This window comes from Ursus americanus, chromosome 23 (genome assembly GCF_024610735.1).
Source record: "Ursus americanus isolate L20-20 chromosome 23, mUrsAme1.1.p, whole genome shotgun sequence".
Classification (NCBI taxonomy): domain Eukaryota; kingdom Metazoa; phylum Chordata; class Mammalia; order Carnivora; family Ursidae; genus Ursus; species Ursus americanus.
This window is the reverse complement of record NC_142149.1, coordinates 23,994,625-24,013,600: the sequence shown is the minus strand read 5'-3', so window position 1 is coordinate 24,013,600 and position 18,976 is coordinate 23,994,625.

Genomic DNA, 18,976 nt, shown 5'->3' with positions numbered 1-18,976 from the left:
TCTCTCGCTGGCTGTCTCTCGCTCTGTCAAATAAATAAATAAATCTTAAAAAAAAAAAAAAGGCCTGGTGCATAGTAATGGCTGGGTAGCTGTTAGCTAGCGAGCCGGGGCCCCAGGGGACACGGTGCTATTAGGGGAAGGTGGACTTACTGGTTCAGACTTCTCTTCACCCTGCCCGACGGTAAGGAACGGGGCCATCTGCACACTGACCTTGATGAGGGGGGAGGGTTTTCACACGTTGTGGAATTCCTGTGCTAAAACTCCCTAGGGCCTAGGGGAGCCAACCCCTTGATTACTCCGGGAAGACCCGAAGGGGAGAGGAGAACTTTGAGAATGATGGAGATGGTGTCCAAGAGATGGTCCAGAGGCTGAGGATTGAGAATGCAGGGAAGGAGGCCAGGACGCCTGGGCCTGGGGGGCCACGTGAAGCTCCAGCTGACCGTCCCCTGGACGGCTGCCTGCCCGGTCACCACCTCCCCGCCACAGCGCTGTGGGTGCTCTGTTCCAACCTGGAGGCGACCCCTACCACGTGCCAGCCTCCTGTCTTCCTCCTTGGCCCTGGGACAGATCCTTGTTGGCACCATTGCCTGGTGGGCGCCAAGAGGACAGAGAGCAGGAAGAGGGGACCTTTGTCCAAGCCCCCAGCAGCAACCACCCCTCGGGTCAGGGCCAGGCTGAGGGGCCAGTGCGCGGCCCCCTCCTTTCGTCCTTCCCTGCCCCTTGAGGAATGTGTCCTCTGAGGCTCACCAGCTTGGCGGTCAGCTCCAGTTCACAGAGGGGGCTGTGTCCTGCCACCCGTCCCCTCTGAAGCCCCCATTGTCAGGCTTGGGAGGGTTGGGGGCAGGCCGGGGCCATGTCTCAAAGGCCTAATGTTCTCAGAGGTGGGAAGGCCGAGCGGTCTCCCGGAAGGACTAGGCCATGGGACACCTGGCTCTTCTCCGCCTCTCTGCCTGGAGCCCTGCCTGGCCGGAAGGAAGGCTTCCCAGGAAGTGGGACAGCTCTCGGGACATCCTCTGCACTTGCCCGCCTCGTGCCAAGCTGTTCCCTAGGCCCGGCAGAAAGGCTAGAGAGAATTTTTAAAAACGTAAAAACAAGCAGACGGTTAAAGTAATACAAGCTCATTTCACAAAGTCCTACTGAGGGCCGGGCGTCACGCTACGGGTGTTATGACCATCACAGCCCACGGCGAGGCGAATGCGATCATTATCGTCATCCCTATATTGCAGGTGAGGAAATGAGGCACAGAGAGGTTGGGTAATCGGTCTGTGGTTACACAGGCAGTAAGGGGCGGAGCCAGCCGGACCCAGGCGGCTTAGTGGCAGAGCCCATGTCTGCAATGACTCTGAGAGCCAGGAGTGGAAGAACACTTCTGCGGAAGGCTAAGATGGATGAGGCCCATTTACCCCCCTCAGCAGTTCCCAAGGCACCTCCAAGGACCCCACCGCTCTCCGGATCACCGCAGAGAACACTGTTCTAAATCCTGTCCTGGGATCCTGCCTTCAGTGTGGTCTCTGATCCATGGCTTTTAGATTGCTTTGGTCTGGGGCCCGCTGCGGGGGTGGGGGGCAAGGACCACGGGCTCATCCCCTTTACTGCAGCTCCACCAGCTTCTACCAAAGGCCCCTCCAGGCTGGGTGGGAAGTGCTAGTACGCTTTTTCCCGGGGCACCAAGCCAGCACTGCTGGAGGAAATAAAGGCCTTCAAGAAGAGCACAAGATGTCACTGATGGTTTCGATAAAAGCGCCAGGACTCACTCGTCGAATCATGTGTGGTCCTTCTCAAAGCAATCTTTCTAGTAGCCCCCCACCATTTGGGGGAGCTCCTGTTTACAGCTAGCCCCTCAAGCCTCTGGCACTCCTGGACAATGGGAAAGCTTCCTGCCATGAGGGGTGAACTTGGGTTTGGGGGACGACCAGGAGCCACTCGGGCCCAGGGTGGTGGGCAAGAGATGCCTCCTGCTTCGGCGGGCCAGCGTCATTCAGCACACAGGCCTGGGACAGCCACTTACTTACCCGGGGCGTGGTGCCAGGCCAGGAGGTGGCAGAGGGGGTGGCCCAAAGAGGACCAGGGGATCCGGGACACCCACCATTCAGTAGGAAGGAAAAGACCCATCCCGAGCAGTCCAGGGCAATGTGGACAACAGGTGTGGGGCCTCGTGCAGGGCAGGCCTTCCCCATCTAGGGGACTCCAGGGAGGCGGGCAGGGTGGAGGTGGGGGAGAAGTGCTGCCATGAGGTTCAAAATCAAGGGCACTCGACAGGTGATCTCCAATGTGCAGAGAAGGCTTACGAAATCCAGGATGACCTCCTAGAAGTGGCAGGCTTTGCCCTGGGCTTAAAAGGATGAGCAGGATATGGACAGCGTTGAATAGGGAGAGGATTCCCGGTGGAGGAGGCAAGATGGTTGGTGCTATTTTGATTAAGATACGTCAATCAATGAAACAAACCCCAGCCCAGAATAGTTGTCACAGAAGGGTGGGAGGTACTCTAAAGTCAACTTGGAAGTCCTGGCTGAGCAGTTAGGCCGAGTCTTCACCCAGCCTTGGTCGTTCACTGGCTGTATGGCCTGGGGCAAGTGGCTTAATCTCTCCCGGCTGCAATTTTGTCTTTCCAAAAATAAAGATCCTAATAGTGGCTTCCTCCTGCAATTATTGGAGCATAAAACAAGGGAGACTGAGAAGTGGGTGCTCGGGGACTGGCCCGTGATAGCGGCCCAGCCAGTGCCAGTTCTCATGACATTGGCACCATCTCCCTAAGAGGCTCCAAAAATGATTGGAAGGGTCGGTTCTCAGAAAGAGGTCCCCAAGCGATTCTGAGTCACGGAAAACATCGAGATGTGTCTCTCCCTGCTCCCCAACAGGGCTGTTGAGGAAGGAGATGACCCTTTGTGGGTCATCGTAGCCCAGGGTCCCCATCAATGACTCCTGCTTCTAATTCATCCCAAAGCCCTGTGGGGCCTTCTAAAACAATTCTCCACTCCTCCCGTCCTCTCTATTGCAGCGCCAGAGCAGTGGCGCCCTCCCTGTCCTGGTCTCTCCGCTCACTAAACTTCGTCCTCCCCATGGTCCCACAGTGACCCCTCAGAGCAGATCAGTTCATGTCTCTCCCCAGCTCAAAAGCCTTCCATGGCTCCCATTGCCCAGAGCATAAAACCCAACTCCTTTGCCTGGCACTCAAATCCAGTCCTCCACCATCCAACCCCCTGCCTGCCTCTCCAGCCTCCTCTTCCACATGCCACACCCTCCGGTCACCCTGGGTCGACCACCTCTAGGTCCTCGAACAGCCTTTGCACAGCCCTGCCTTGGAGCCTTCTTTTCCAAGCAGCCCCCTGTCTTTCCCTCCACCTGGAATGTCTTCTCGCCCTTCTCTGAGGGTTAAAACCTCAGATTTGTTCCAGGTCCCAGTTTCGCTATCTCCTCCTCCCCGGAGCCTTCTCAGACCATTCCAGAGCAGGGACCGTGGCTCGCTCAGAGCTGTCTCCCTCTGTAATTGGGTGCGGAATATGGGTGAAAGCTGGGGCCACAGTCTGCAGCTGCCCAGAGGACTGTTGGGGAGCACCCTGGGGCAGAGATCGCTGCTGCTGGGAGAGGCTGTTCCCTGCAGCCGCCCCCCCCCCCACTCCGGAGCAGAGCAGGGTGGGGCTCCACTGAGGCTGGCATGGGTGCCAGCAGCCCGGATAGAGCCCAGGCGGTGGTGTTGGCACAGCTCCGCTGCCGGAGATGAGGGTGAGACAAACAGCAATTAGCCAAGCACAGGCTGGGCTCTCAAGGCTAATTACCAATTAGATGGGGCCGGGCGATTAGCGACATGAAAGAGACAGTCAGCAAATAGTCACTGGAGTGGCAGAGCGGAAGGGGGTGGGGGGTGTCTCTGTTCCTGCCAACAGGCCTGGCCTCCTAGTGGTTAGTGCAGTCCCGGTATGGGGAGTGGGTGCCCAGCAACAGAGGGGCTGCGCTTCCCGGGCGCGCTGGGGCAGATTTGCCTCCTTCTTTTGGATGCCCAGGATCACCCTCAGAGTGGGGCTGGCAGTGTGGGTTCCTCGGTTGTGTCGGGGTGATGGGTGATGAGTCCCCTGACACCCTTGCCCAGGTGAGCCCAGGGGGACCTCAGAGCAGTGAGGTGCCAGACGCCCAGTGGGCAGCATTTGTTGTCTGGAGCTTTGCCTGGCACTGCGGCAGGGCTGAAGGAGGGAGGGGCGCGCAGATAGCTTCCTCCCTCCCATCTCTTGGCTGCACATTCTTCACTCTCAGTCTCCACCCCCCAGCCCCCCCAGCCCTTCCCTCTGCTCAGTTTTCCTTCTTTCTGTCTTTCCCCTCCCTCTCATCTCCTCTGGCTCTGGTGTTCCGCTCTCTGGCTTTCTGTCTTTTTCTCTGGTTTTCTTTGCGTCTCGCTCTCCCCTCCCTCCCTGAACTCCACACTCCACGGTCCCTGCCTCTACTTAGGGTGGGCCCCCCGCCACCGCAGGAAGAGCTGCGATCCAAAGTCCAGTGACTTGCTGACAACCAAGGCCTGGCCACTCCAGGGTGAGCCGTCCCTGAGTGGGAGACGGTGGGAACGGGGAATGGGCCCCTCACTTCGGGAAGCTTTCAGGGGAAAAATTTGTGTGAATGATCCTGCAGGTGGATCGTAGAACCCCACATCACCCAGTTCCGGGGCCCCCAATCAAGTTCAACCCAAATCAATTAAAGCAAGAGTTTGGTTCCTAGACTACCCCCTGGTCATTCACTTCTCTCTAGTCCCTGGTCGGCTTAAAGCAGATGGTCCGACCTGCTGAAATTCTGGCGACCAAATCTCCCCACCTTACAAAAGCCTGGGTGAGCCTCCCCAGCCTGGGTCCTCATGGTGGTGGTGGTGGTAGTGATGGGTACAGTCTGTGTGTGTGTGTGTGTGTGTGTGTGTGTGGTTGGGGGGTTGGGGCTGGGCACAGGCAGACCAAAGTAACCTGTCTCTGCACTGTCTCTGGGGACCATATGGTAGACTGGCCCGTCTGGGGCCCACAGAGATGAGAAGGACAGAATGCTGCTCTCCCAGAGAGGGGTCTCAGAGTTGGGGTTGGCAGGGGAGAGGAATTCAGTGCGGAAAGAGAATTCAGTGAGACAGGGTGGTTCCATAAGGCCAGGCGCTCAGTGAGGGGAGAGAATTTCATTAGGGGAGGAGCTTCTGGAGGAAGATGAGCGCCCAGATCTGGAAACACGTTTAGGAACGAAGATCTGGCCAAAAGACCTGGCTTGCCAACTTCTGTTTACCTTGCAGTCCCCCCGCCACAAACACGGCCTACACAGGAGGTCAGAGCTCCCTGGCCTCCCCCGTGTGGGCGGGGCTTCGGGGCGGGCCCTGCCCCAAGGGACAGGTGCCACCTCCCTGCTTTCCCTTGCTGGTGCTCTGTCCGGAAGGTGAGAACGAGCTCTGGGAAGGAAAGAATGGAGCACCTGCCAGCAGGAATGCGGAAAGAACCGAGGAGGAGCTGTCATCAGGTCTTCTGGGCTGGGCTGGCCTGGGGGCAGGTGTGTGACATGCCCCCGCCTGGGAGCGGATGGGCCCTGTGAGGATGGCCATGTCTGTCTGGGCGGAAGGTTCTGGCTGTGCAGTTGTGTGCACAAGCCCCTTGCCCCAACACGCAGCCCAGTGATTTTCCCTGTCTCCCTCCTGCTGTGGTCAGAAAGCCAGTGACCAGCCCAGTGGTCAACCGACATCTCTGGGCTCTGAACTCACCCCTCAGCTATGCCCCCGGGACAATGGGGCTCTTTCTGCACAAGATGGGCACGAGGGACCCTGTCATAGACTTGTGACCTGAGGGACAGAACTGCCCAAGGGTCCACCCCAGTCTTGGTCACACTTGTGGACACTGGCTGGCCTAGAGCCAGAGGAGACCAAAGAGAAAGAGAGGTTCTCCTTCCCTCCTGTCTCAGGAAGGCTTCCTGGAGGAGGGGGCCAGTGCTCTCCCCAAGCTCCCTGATAGACCCTGGTTCTATCGTTCTGGTTGGCATGCATGCACGGGGCAGGGCTCCCCTCAGTGCAATCAGGAACCCGAACAGGAACCTGACCTGGAGCTGACCTGTCTCTCAGTGTGCCAACACCCCAGTGCCTGCAGGTCAACCCCAAGTGGAGAGCTGGGAGGTTCGGCTAGAGGAAGAATCAAGAGCCAGGTCTGACGGTAGACAGAGCATACTGCCCTGCCCATAGAGAGCTGAGCTGGGGGGAAAGAGATGTGTCCAGAGCCTCCCTGGGAGCCTTGATCTAATGAAAGACTCAGTCCCTGTTCCCTTCCTTGCTAAGTCTCCTCCCACTCTGAGAGCACCCCCCTCACTGAATGAAGTGTCAGTCTGATGGGGGGGTTTGCACATGCGGGGCGCACAACCCCTCCCCCCCAGAACAGAGACCAAGGCAACCTGGTGAATAGCCTTTGCGGAGCAGGGACAGAGGAGGACAGGGCCCATCCCATCAAGAGAAGACTGGGAGGGCTTCCTGGAGCAGGGGAGGGTGGAGCTGGGCAGGGACCTCAGGCAGGGACTGTCTGGGCCTGGGGACATGAGGGCTTAAAGGAGGGTTAGGTGCAGGGAAGAGCTTCTGGGGTGATCTTCCTGTTCTCTGGAGCCCCTCAAACCCTGGCCCACAGAGGCCAGTCTCCACCCCCAGGTAGCACAGCTCAGGAGGAGGAAGGGCACAAGAATGTAGCCCAGGTTTCTGACTCCACACAAAACCCTTTCCCTTCCTCTTCCCCCTTCCCTTGCAGCCCACACCCCCGGGCAGCCCTGAGAGATCAGTGGGGGGCAGGAAGCGAGGTTCCAGCCGCTCTGCGCCCTCGGCCTGGACAGCTGTTCTGCGCAGCTGCTGGGGGCTCTGGGGGCTGCGGCGGATTTGATTTGATTCAGGCTCCAAAATAGCTGTCCTAGCAGGAAGCAGCCCCCCTTCCACAACCCCTCCAGGACTCCACATCCGGGGGCTGAATTGACACCTTAGAAGTTCTGCCCCCTCCTCCTCCCCTGCACTCACCCCCTTGTCTCCAGACCCTCTCCATTCAACCCCCTTAGCTCACAGCCATTCTCCTCCCGCTTTCCCTCCTCCAGGAAGCCCGCCCTGGTCACCCCTTCCCCCCACCGGGTCTGTTGCAGTCCTTTGCCCACACACAATCCGGCCCCTCCCCCACTCCAGCCCCACTCTTGGGGAGGGTGGGATGCTGGGGGGGGGGACAGTCTAGGGCTAGGGGCCCGTGGCCAGGCACGGGCGGGCTGCGGAGGGCACACAAAGACACGGGCTGCCCTGGCCTTTGATGAGTAATCGCTGTTCCCTGGAGCCACGATTCCACTCGGCCGCCTAGGCCCCCTGCCCCCGCCCCCCTCCAACTCCTCAAATAAGACTCGTTTTTGTTCGGAGGACACAATGCGAGAAAATGTCACCCAGGGGGCGTGCCCCCTGGCCCCAGCCCTGACAACCGGAGCTCTTAATCACCAGGCCTCCTTCCTCCCCAGTTTCCCTCTCCAGCAGCTGGCTGAGCTGGGGGAGGGGATGAGACTAAGGGTAGGGGGACAGCTACCACCTTCTGGGCCTGAGACTTCTTCCAGCTTGAAAGTCTAAGGCCTTCATGTTTCTCCCGCCCTGGGGTGCAGCCTCTGCACCCCCCCCCTCACAAGGGCTCAGTTCTTAGCTTTTCTCTGTCCATCAAAACCTGCCAAGGTCCCTGAAGCAGGAGAGAGGAGAGGAGCCTCCGAAATGCACCAAAAGCTCTGGAAGCGGGCTGCCTCAGGGAACTAGGCTAACACTTTGATAAGTACAGCAAAGAAAGGAAGAGTATGGAAGCAAGTGATGGTTGGGAGGGGGGCGGAAGTCATCTCTCCTGCAAGGCCCCAGCAAGGCCCCAGCAAGGCAAGAGCCTTCCATGCAAAGGCCCTGTGGCCTGTGGTCTAGTTTGAGTGGTTTGGAGGGACAAACCCTCCCCCTCCATTATCTCCAGAAGCAGCCCTCTTCGCCTGCTCCATATAAGTGCAGTCTAAGTAAAAACAGTGTGCTTGCTAGACACACAGCTTCTAGACAAGTTCCCCGACCCCCCTTCTAACCAAATGACTGCCCCCCAAGCCCGTCTATATAGAAATTCTGGAATCTCCGTTGCTTAGATCTTTTTCTTTCTTGATCCTCACATCTCATACACCGGCCAAGCTGGTCTGCTCTCCCACCAAAACCTATGCCAACCTATCCACTTTCTCTGTCTCTGCCCCCTATCCACTTTCTCTGTCTCTGCCCCCATCCACTTTCTCTGTCTCTTTCTCTGCCCCCCACCCCTGCTCACCCCATCTCTCATTGGTGCCTCTTGAGCAGCCTTGGTCTGGCCTCCCAGCCGCACTTTGCCCCCCTGCAACGCATTCTCCACAGAGCAGACACAGTGATCTTTATAAAATGAAAATCATATTCTGTCACTCCCTGGCTTAAAAGCCTCCGAAGACTTCTCATTGCTTCGAGAATGCAACTCTAACTCTCCCATAAGTAGAAGTGGGCTGAACGGCAGATCTGCACCAGATACGTGTTTGGGGGTTCTCACTGCGTGTGATGAGAGAGACCAAGAACATGGTCAGGTGGCCCTGGCCATGACGAGGGCGGCGACAGCACCTCACCCTCGGAGGAACATGAGCTCCTTGACTGAATTTGTGTGCCTGAGATCCAGAAAAGAAAACAGAAAATCCCAACTCCTTATTTTGGTCTGCAAGGCCACGGCTGGTCTGGTCTCCGCCACTTTCCCCACCTCGTCTCCTGCCACCCTGGCCTTTCCCTGGCTCAGTGCACTCCAGCAGAGAAAAGGGAAGATTTCAACCCCGTGCACAGCTTCCCAAGCCATTCATTCCAGCTCCTGCATTGGATCCTACCACCCATCCAGCATTGATCAGATCTGGAGATGGGATCCCAAGAGGGGCTTCCAGCCCAGCAGGGGAGATAACAGGGACACGGAGAAGTGTGATGGGATCCTTGGGAAAGGCTTCACAGCCTGGAGCTCTGTCTTCAAGGAGTCCAAGTTCACCCAGCAGAACTCAGGGTCAGAATTCTTGGCTGAGGGGATGATGTCTGCAAAGGCAATGACCCTGGGTGAATATGGACTGATCGGGGGATGGGGAAAAGGGTGGTATGGATGGACCAAGGAGCATGCTGGGCGATGAGCTTGGACTGAGAAACAAGGGTCAGACCATGAATGCACTTGGAAGCCTCATTAGGACTTTGGATTTATCTTTCGGCTACAAGGCTACAGCCAAGATTTTGAAGCAGAGATGTGCATAATCAGATTTGCGTTTTAGAGAGAGCTCTCTGGCAGCAGCACAGATGGGTGATAGATTGGAGAGAGGACAGACTGGAGTCAGAGAGACCAACTGGTTCTGGAAAGAAATGGTACAGGCCTGAAGTATGGCAGGGGTAGCCAGAGAGCGAGAAGTGGGCACATCCGAGGTAAGGGTGTCTGGACTTTTGGTCACGTGATAGAAAAGGGGGACGCGCGAGATGGGAGGGATGGATGTTAACACCCAGACCTCGGTCTTGGCTCACTGGGAGGGTGCTGGGGTCACTCCTGACATGGACAGCCCAAGCAGAAGAGTGGTCTGGAGTCAGGGTGTGTGTTAGGGTGCAGGTGCCTGAGAGACGTGCAGACAGAGAGTCGGCTTCAGAGCTGGGGACCCTGTCTGTACTTGGGAATGAACTGTGGGCTGAGAGGTCCAGGTGATGCCAAGAGCATTGATCTTGACAGAGGTCACCAGTCTCCCAGAGATTCTGCCTCTTACCCCTACACACAGGGGAGTGTCCCTAAATTGGGGCAGGGAGGGCAGAAAAGGGGGCAGGGAGCTCGGCAGTGGGATGGGCTGGTGTGCACCTGAGAAGTCAATTAAAGGCCGGGGGAGAGGGGAGAGGCCAGTGCTGGGAATCTGCAAAGTGCAGGATCCCCATGGCTATGGGATCCTTGCTGTAACTGGAGCATGGGGCCTCAGACATCATCTCACAGATGGGGACATTGAGGCTCAGATGAGTAGAATGCCCTGGCTAAAACTGCCCCCCTAAGTTGCTCTTGCTCTGGGTTGGGAAGCTGTAGTGTAGATCGGTTTTGATTTATGCGCAGTCTGACTATCTTCATAGAACTTGGAACCCCACTCCCCGCTACAGCCATGTGTGTGACAGAGAAAGAGATAGCCCGGGGTCAAAGGAGAGGTGTTTAGGAGAGGCCTGATGACCTCTGATGCCATCCCTTCCCCATCCCTAGAGAGCACCACCTTGGAGTCCACTTGAGGACACTGGCTCCTCCTAGCGGCCATAAGGAGCACTGTCCCTGGCCCCAGGTCAGCTTGGAGTCCAAGTCCCTGGAACATTGGACTCAATTCCCTCTGATCAATCTCCAACATGGGCCCCGTACCAGTTACCAGTCCCCGACGGATACTCCGCCTGCCCTTGTAGGAGACATTCATTCTTGAGGCTCGACCCCAGCAAGCCACTGTCTTCTCCAGGCTGGATTCCTGGGCCATGATGGATGTTTCCATGGCTGATGGTGAAGGTCAGGATCCGCAGCCCACACTGGCAGACGAAGAGCCCCCGGAAGGCAAGAACCTTTGTTTCCTTAGTGTCTGACCTAGAGCCTCACATGTACCGGGGTGCTCACCAAACTTCTGCCAGAATTAAAGCCCACCTCCACGCAGCCGTCCTGGGGCTTGTAGACCCCCTACCCCATCCACACACTCCCAGGACAGGACTGTCTACACCCCTTGACGCTCTCAGTTTCAGTTCATCATCAATCTCTCCCTTTTACGAAGAAGCCCGATTATGCTGCGTGGCAAGTGCCAGGTCCCTCCAAGCTTCGGTAGAGATGGAGAAGCGCTTCTAGAACCGCATCCAGTTTTCTGTTGGGGGCTCCACCTGGCCCCCATCCCTCCAGGCCCCAGCCTGCTCCTCCTCCACCTCCTTCCCTGCCCCTCCATCCCACCTCGGAGGGCAGAGGTGAGTCGGAACCCTCCGCAGGGCTTCCTTCGCCCTCCCCCCATCTGTTTCTGTTCCCATATGGTCTTTTAGAAGCGGAAGAGTCTTGCGTATTCGACAATCCTGCGGCTGGGGAGCGGGTGCAGTCCGCGTGACTTTCCCTCGCTTTTTCACGTGAGGGGTTTGTTGTATGTGGCATCCGAGGAGGGCGAAACCCTCTCCTCCCTCCTGGCCGTGACTGCGCTTCTGAGGGAACAAGAAGAAAAGAGCGCCGTGTGAGGATAGCCGCCTGCCTGGGGAGAGGGACAGGAGGGGCTTGTAACAGCAAGGAACACGTGACGGGCATGGAGGGGATTTTGTGCACCGCGTGAACGCGAGAGCTGTGTTCTCCTGCCTCCATTTAGCGGAGGAGAAAACTGAGGCAGAAGCCTTCCTCGAGCTCACAGGATTGGCAAGAGTGATAAAGCAGGGACCCAATCCAGGCCTTCGGATTCTCAAGTTTAGCGTCTTCTGCCGACAACCGAGGTGCTTCCTTCATACCATCCGTGACCTTTCAGAGACCTGTTTGGTCATGACCTCAGGCTTGGCAACGTGGAGAGAATGGATTCAGGGGACTGACTCTGATACACGTCCATCCTTCCTCTCTCCGGCCCCCCCTTTTCTTCCAACATATTCTGCCCTCTATGAGTCGGGCATTAGACCCTGAAAAACCAGGAAGGCAAGAGCCATGCATTTATCACTCTCTCCGAACACAGTACCAGCACCAGGCCCGGCACAGAGCCCCTGGGCGGTAGCTGTGCTGGAGGAAGGGAGGAGCGCACACACAATGCCATCCCAGCCACTGCCCACCCCCCCGCCCCGTCCTTCCAGCTGGCTTGCTCGGGTCCACCTGCGGCCACGCTTCTGCAAACTCATTGAGATATCCTGGTCAGGTACCACTCTCCCACTCCCCATCAGCTCTTCCTGATTTCCCCCTTCTTGCCCAGCCTACATTCTAGGATTCTAGATTCTTGCAATCCCTCTACCCACGCCCGCTTCCCCTATTTCTGTTCTCATAACCCACCTGGCAAAACCCCAAGCCTGGATACAGTCTGCCACACACGTTCTCCACACCAGGCCCTTGCAGGAGAAACTCACCCAGTTGACCAGAGTCACTCGCATTTATGCTCCCAGACCTCACACAGGCCAGAGTCGGCCTGACAGTCCTGCTCTGTTTCTCTGGCAGTCCTGTTTCCCTTCCACGGAAGATCCCAGCCCTCTCATCTCTCCTCCAGCCCCCCCCAACAGATGACGTTACCCCATACTTAACTGAGGAACCATCTGACCTGACTCTGCCATTTCCCGCCAGCAAACCTTAAACCTCCTGCATCTGTACTGTCCCTTCCTCCTCCTCTCCTCTTGCAGTGGCGACACCTCCACTTACACTCCATAGCACCCCCCCACCTTTCCAGAGACTCTGTTCTGTCTGTAAACCACCCCGTCTCAAGCCATCATTCTCACCACAGGGTAATTCCTACCCGTCTGCAAACAGGATGGAGTATCTCCCATGGGTAGGGAGACCCTATTCTCCCACATCGTCTTCCAGCCCCTACCCCAAAGAATTTCCTTCTCCCCTTTCCAAAGAATTGTTGACACAATTGATTTCTACTTCCTCACCTCTTATTCTATTTTTCTTCTTCCATGCTCACGAAGAACACTTAATGACACAATGATTGCAAGAAATTATAAAGTGAAAAAAGGCGAGACACAAAGGTGCATATTACTCTCACCCTGATTTTTTTATACATTAAAAATGAAGGAAAGACCAAAATTCTAACAGCAATTATTCAGCGAATGTTGAAGTTAGAGGTGACTTTTATTTGCTTTCATATGCTTTTCTCTTGTCCTATTTTCTACCGTGAACGCACTTTCCATTTTTTAATTCAAAAATTAAATATTACACAAAAGAGGAGAAATCTCCCTCTAGTGAAAAGTCGGTTGTGTTTCTGGGGTTGCCTGGGTGCCTCAGTTGGTTAAGCATCCTACTTTTGATTTCGACTCAGGTCATGATCTCAGGGTCATAAGATCGAGCCCCGTGTGGGCCTCTGTGCTCAGTGGGGAGTCTGCTTGAGATTCTCTTCCTCTGCCTCCCCCCGAAACATAATAAACAAATCTTAAAAAAAATTCAGTTGTATTTCTGCCTAGGAAGAATAGATGTCTTCTTATATTGCCTCATTATCATGGCCTTTATTGTCTGTAATTATTTGTAGCAGTTCAGGGAGATAACTTTCATCATATGTTCTTGTGTATGCTTCCTCCTTTAAGCTACCTTCTTTCTTTTTTTTAAGAATTTTATTTTTTATCAAAGACATATATGCACACAGTTAAAGAACTCAAAGCGTTCCAGAAGGCTTAAAACGACAAACAGAAGTCCCTACTCCTTCTCTTTTCACCCAAATTCCTGCTCCCCAGAGGCCGAGACTTACAATTCTTTGATCAATTTCTCTTGGTATTTCCCTTCATGTTTCTAAGTCACGTGCTTCTTCAACACCTTACTGAGTTTTCAGCTGTAAATATTACTTGCTGTCTTCCTGTATTGGAAGATGGATATTTAGCTCAGCCACATACACATCATCTTTCCCTTCCCCCATCTTCCCCATAGAGCTGCCATCTCATATTTTATGAGATCATTAAGTGCTTACATTATTATGACTATGAAAACGTTATTGATAGCTGAGTCACATAGTATACTATGATACTATTTCCTATCTTGAATGACTTCACTTCCCTGGAATTAAATTCATCTCTCTCTCTCTTTTTTTTTTAATATTTTATTTATTCATTCGACAGAGAGAGAGACAGCCAGTGAGAGAGGGAACACAAGCAGGGGGAGTGGGAGAGGAAGAAGCAGGCTCCCAGCAGAAAAGCCTGACATGGGGCTCGATCCTGGAATGCCAGGATCACGCCCTGAGCCGAAGGCAGACGCCTAACGACGGAGCCACCCAGGCGCCCCTCCTCTCTCTTTTTTAAAATGTGCTTACTGGGGCACCTGGTGGACCATGAGACCCTTGATCTCAGGGTTGTGAGTTCAAGCCCCACATTGGGTGTAGAGATTATTTAAAAATAAAAACTCTTTAAAAAAAAATAAAGGGGCGCCTGGGTGGCACAGCGGTTAAGCGTCTGCCTTCGGCTCAGGGCGTGATCCCTGCGTTCTGGCATCGAGCCCCACATCAGACTCCTTCGCTATGAGCCTGCTTCTTCCTCTCCCACTCCCTCTGCTTGTGTTCCCTGTCTCGCTGGCTGTCTCTATCTCTGTCAAATAAATAATAAAATCTTTAAAATAAATAAATAAATAAATAAATAAATAAATAAATAAATAAATAAATAAAATGTGCTTATTTTCCTATATACTTACTGCTAATTATTCTGCACATTCTCTGACAGTAATTAAAATTGTCAGTATTTTCAAACAAAAAATTTTGTTTTTTTGGGGCGCCTGGGTGGCACAGCGGTTAAGCGTCTGCCTTCGGCTCAGGGCGTGATCCCAGCGTTCTGGGATCGAGCCCCACATCAGGCTTCTCTGCTAGGAGCCTGTTTCTTCCTCTCCCACTCCCCCTGCTTGTGTTCCCTCTCTCGCTGGCTGTCTTTCTATGTCAAATAAATAAATAAAATCTTTTTTAAAAATTTTTGTTTTTTTGCAACATCTCTCCTGGAACCCTGTTTCCTTCTGCTCCCATCTGGTCTGGGTGCTTCCCAGAGTCCTCTAAACCCCCTTTTGACTCTCTCATGTTTGGATCACCTACTTCCTGAATCCTATGTCTTATCTTTAAATTTTTGCTCTCTCTCTCTTTTTTTCTCCTGCAGCTCATCCTTAAGCAGCTTCCTGAGAAATCATGTATGGAAGGTAAAGTCTTGGGACTTTGTACTCGGAAAATGTCTTGATTGTAGCATCTCCCTTGATCATTTGGCTGGGTATTCAAAACTAGGTAGCAAAACAGTTTCCCTTAGATTTGAAAGCATTGCTCCTTTGTATCTAAGTTCCAGTGGGGCTGGTAAGATGTCCATGCCATCCTGACTCCAGTTCCTTCCTTGCTGTGAGCATTTAGAATCTTTTTGTCCTCATTGTTCCAAGAGTTCAGCGTGATGAGTTTTGGCGTCAGCCTTTCTCATTCATTGTGCTCTACTTGGAATGATCTTTTAATCTGAAATTCATGTCCTTAAATTCATGATATTATTTATTTGATCACATCATCCTCTCTTTTCTCTGCCTTATTTTCTGCAACTCCCATTTATCACATTCTTTTTGGCCTACGGTTTGTGTTTTTGTGTTCTACGTAAGAACTTTCACCATGGTCATGAAGATTTTCTATTGTTTTTCTTCTAGAAGTTGTATCATTTTATTTTATTATGATTTATTTTTTAGTAGGCTCTACACCCAACATGGGGCTTGAGCTCACAACCCCTGGATCAAGAGTCACCTGCTCTGCCGAATGAGCTAGCCAGGCACCCCAGTTTGATGGTTTTAGCTTTTACGTTTGGGTCTGTGATCCATTTCAGGTTAATGGTTGTGTATTGTGTAAGATAAGGGTCAAATACTTTTATTTTCCCCATACAGATATTTGGTTGCTCTGGTGCCATTTTCTGAAAAGACTATCTCTTCGCCATTGAATAACATTGTTAACTCTGTCAAAAATCAATTGACATAGATGCATGGGTTTATTTCTGGATTCTCTGTTGTGTTCTGCTGAGAACCAATACCACACAATTTCCGATTATTGTAGTTTTATGGATGAGTGGACACTATCCTTCAAGTACACCAAACCGTTCAACCTTGTTCTCTTTTTCAAAATTGTTTTGCCAATTCTAGGTCCTCTGAAATTTCACCTAAATTTTAGAATTATCTTGTCAGTTTCTACAGAAAAAAGCTTGGTGGAATTTTGGTTAAGATTGCTTTGAATCTATAGACCAGTGTGGGGAGAATTGACATTGTAACAGTATTGAATTTTCTCTTCAGTGAATGTGGTGTATATTTCTCCTCTTATTTCAGTCTTCTTCATTTCTCTCAGCAATGTTTGTAGTTGGTGGGTGTGTGTTTGTTTGTTTGTTTGTTTGTTTGTTTGTTTGAAGTAAGCTCCACACCCATGTGGAGCCAAACATGGGGCTTGAACTCAAACCCTGAGATCAAGACCTGAGCTGAGATCAAGAGTTGAGCCACCCAGGGACCCCAATGTTTGTAGTTTTTACTGCACTGGTGTCATGAAATTCATCCCTGAGTATTTCATGGTTTTGATCCCATTGTAAATGGTGTTTTTAACTTCCAATTTCCAAATGTTTCTTGCTGATTTTTGTAAACTGTCTTTATGTCCTGCGTCCTTGCTAAGCTCACTTATTAGTTTTAATAGGTTTGTTTTGGTTTAGTCCCAATAATTTTTTTAATAATCTTTGAAGGATTTTCTACATACACAATACAGTTTTACTTCTTCTTTCCCAAACTAAATGCCTATTTCTTTTTCTTTTTTTTAAATATTTTAAAGATAAGAGGATTTATTGCCAAGCAATTAAAAGTATTCAAACATGTATTTTTCTACATAACTTATTGTGAGGTGACCAATGTTAAATAAAATATTAATTTTCATCATCTGCTTCAATTTGGGTCTTCTTGACCAATTCTTCATTTTTCCTTCCAAATGCACGCTTTTGAGGCAATGAAGAATTTTTAACCACAATAGTTAGGGACTTGAACGTTCATTGGCAGCTTCTTATGTGCTCATTACATGCAGCTGTGTTCCTAGTGGTTTTATCACAGCCACCCTCTGAGACGTGTTTGGAAAACATCAGGATGACCTTCATTCATCTTCACTTCATAGTCTGTTGGACTTCGAAGAGCCCAGCGACTGGCCTGCAGACAGTGCCACCCAGCCCGCGTGGCGATGGGGCTTCACACGCCCTCCGCCTTCATCGGCCACACAGAAAGGCTCCTATTTATTTCTCTTGCCTATTGTAGGCTATTATACTGGCTAAGACCTCCTATTGATTGGAAGTGATGAGAACGAGCAGATTTGCCTTGTTCTTGACTTTGGGGGAAAACGTTCCTATCTATCTTTCTTAATAGCAGCTTGTTCTGGGTTAACGGATAGTAGGATCTTTCCCTTTAACTGAGCATATCGATTATAGGGTTGGTTGTTCAGATTTTTCATGCTCCCTGCCTTGTCTCTGATTCTGCCAAGTATTTTGTTTGTGTTGCTTTTGTTTTGTTTTGCTTAGCTGTTTGTGTTTCGATTTTCTCTTTCATGTTATGGCTTTTTTCAAATGGACTTATATCACTTTTCTGACTGTTTTGTTTGAAAGTAAGGTACTCAAATTGCTGGTTAGCCCTCAAATCCTTTCTTGCTGGCTACTTGGCTGCCCCAGGTAAAGAATACATTTTCCAGCCTCTTTAGGGACTAGATGAGGTCATGTAATCAAGTTTTCATCAATAAAAGAGTGGAATTTATATGTGCTGCTTCTGACTCGTTTGCTTAACAACAAAACTGCTGTCCTAAACCTCCTGTTTTCCCTTCCTGCAGGCGGCAACACAGATGGCCCACGGCCCACGGTTAGGTAAAGACAATCTTTTAGGGGATGGCCAACCAATGAGATGAAAGGAAGCAGGCCTGTGAATGGCCCCTGGAACAAAGAGAAATTAACCTCTATCTTCCTTAGTCCACTCACTCTATTTGGGAGTCTCCTTGGTACAGCAACTTAGACTTTGTTCTAACTAATATCCCAAGTAATTCAAGCACTGAAGAGCTGCTTAGAAGCTTCGTGTGCATGAATGTTCATCCAGTGGTGGGTTTCTCTGTAAGGCAGTGACTCTCCGGATGCCAAGCACTGTTGTGTGTTCTGGGAATAGAACGATGAAGACGGCCAGCTAAACCTGCAGCTATCATAGAGCGTGCATTCTGACAGTCAGAGGAAGAAATTGTGGTTGGTTAGGGTAAACTTATACCACCTGAAGGATGCCGCTGTGGCTATCTCTGGTCATTTGATTGTACCAAGTGGAGACAAAGAAAGGAGGCAGAGAAGAGAGGAAATGTAGGAAAAAGAAGTTGAAAGAATCCAATCCTACTAGAATCCAGAAATGGGTCTAGTTTTGTTAAAATTAAGTGTCCATATACCACTTACGTCGTATCCTAGTTAAAAACGCAAAACCTGAATCTAATCATGAAGAAACATCAGCCAAAACCTAAAGGAGAAATATGCTTTTTGTTTGTTTTAATGTAATAAAATACAAGGAAGGCTGAGGACAATTTTCAGATTAAAGGAGATTAAAGAGACATGAGAAATAAATATCATACCTAATATTAGGCTGCATCCTGTATGGGGGTGGGGGTGTGTGGAGATTGCTATAAAGTTCATTATTGGGTCAATGGATAAAATTGGAATGCGGGGGATAAACTTACTTAAGTTATGTAAGAGGATGCCCCTATTGTTAGAAAATAGAAGATGGGAGGAGAGAGGGAGACAACAATGACAAAGCATATGGTGCAAAATGTTAGCCAAAGACGAATTTGAGTAAGGGAGATATGTGTTCTTTGTATCATTCTTGCCACTTTTCCAAATAAGTGTGTGTGTGTGTGTGTGTGTGTGTGTGTGTGCGCGCGCGCGTGTCCATCCGTCCAAGGTACACGGACTCTAACCCCAGCCCCTTTGCGAAACTGGTGCGTGACTGTGAATGAATCCCTTCCTCTCTCTAGTCCTCTTTTTCTAGTCCAGATGGTTTTTAAGATTCTTTCTGGTTCTGGCAATCAATGTCCCACGACTCAGGATATTTCCTGACAGGGCTTTGGAAAGATGGCCCCATCTGCCTCCCTCAAGGTCTCTCGGCCCATCAGTTATCTCCCCACAACTTTCTCCAGGATGCCCACCTGTCGTCCTAAATCAGCGTAAACTTGCCCCGGCCCATCCCTGCCACCACCAGCCGCATCCCCAGCCACTCTTTCTGAGGCCCTAGGGCCCACCTCCTGGCAAGCTCCAGCACCCGTTCGGGACAGGCACGTGCATTTAACCCCAAGGAACTACAGC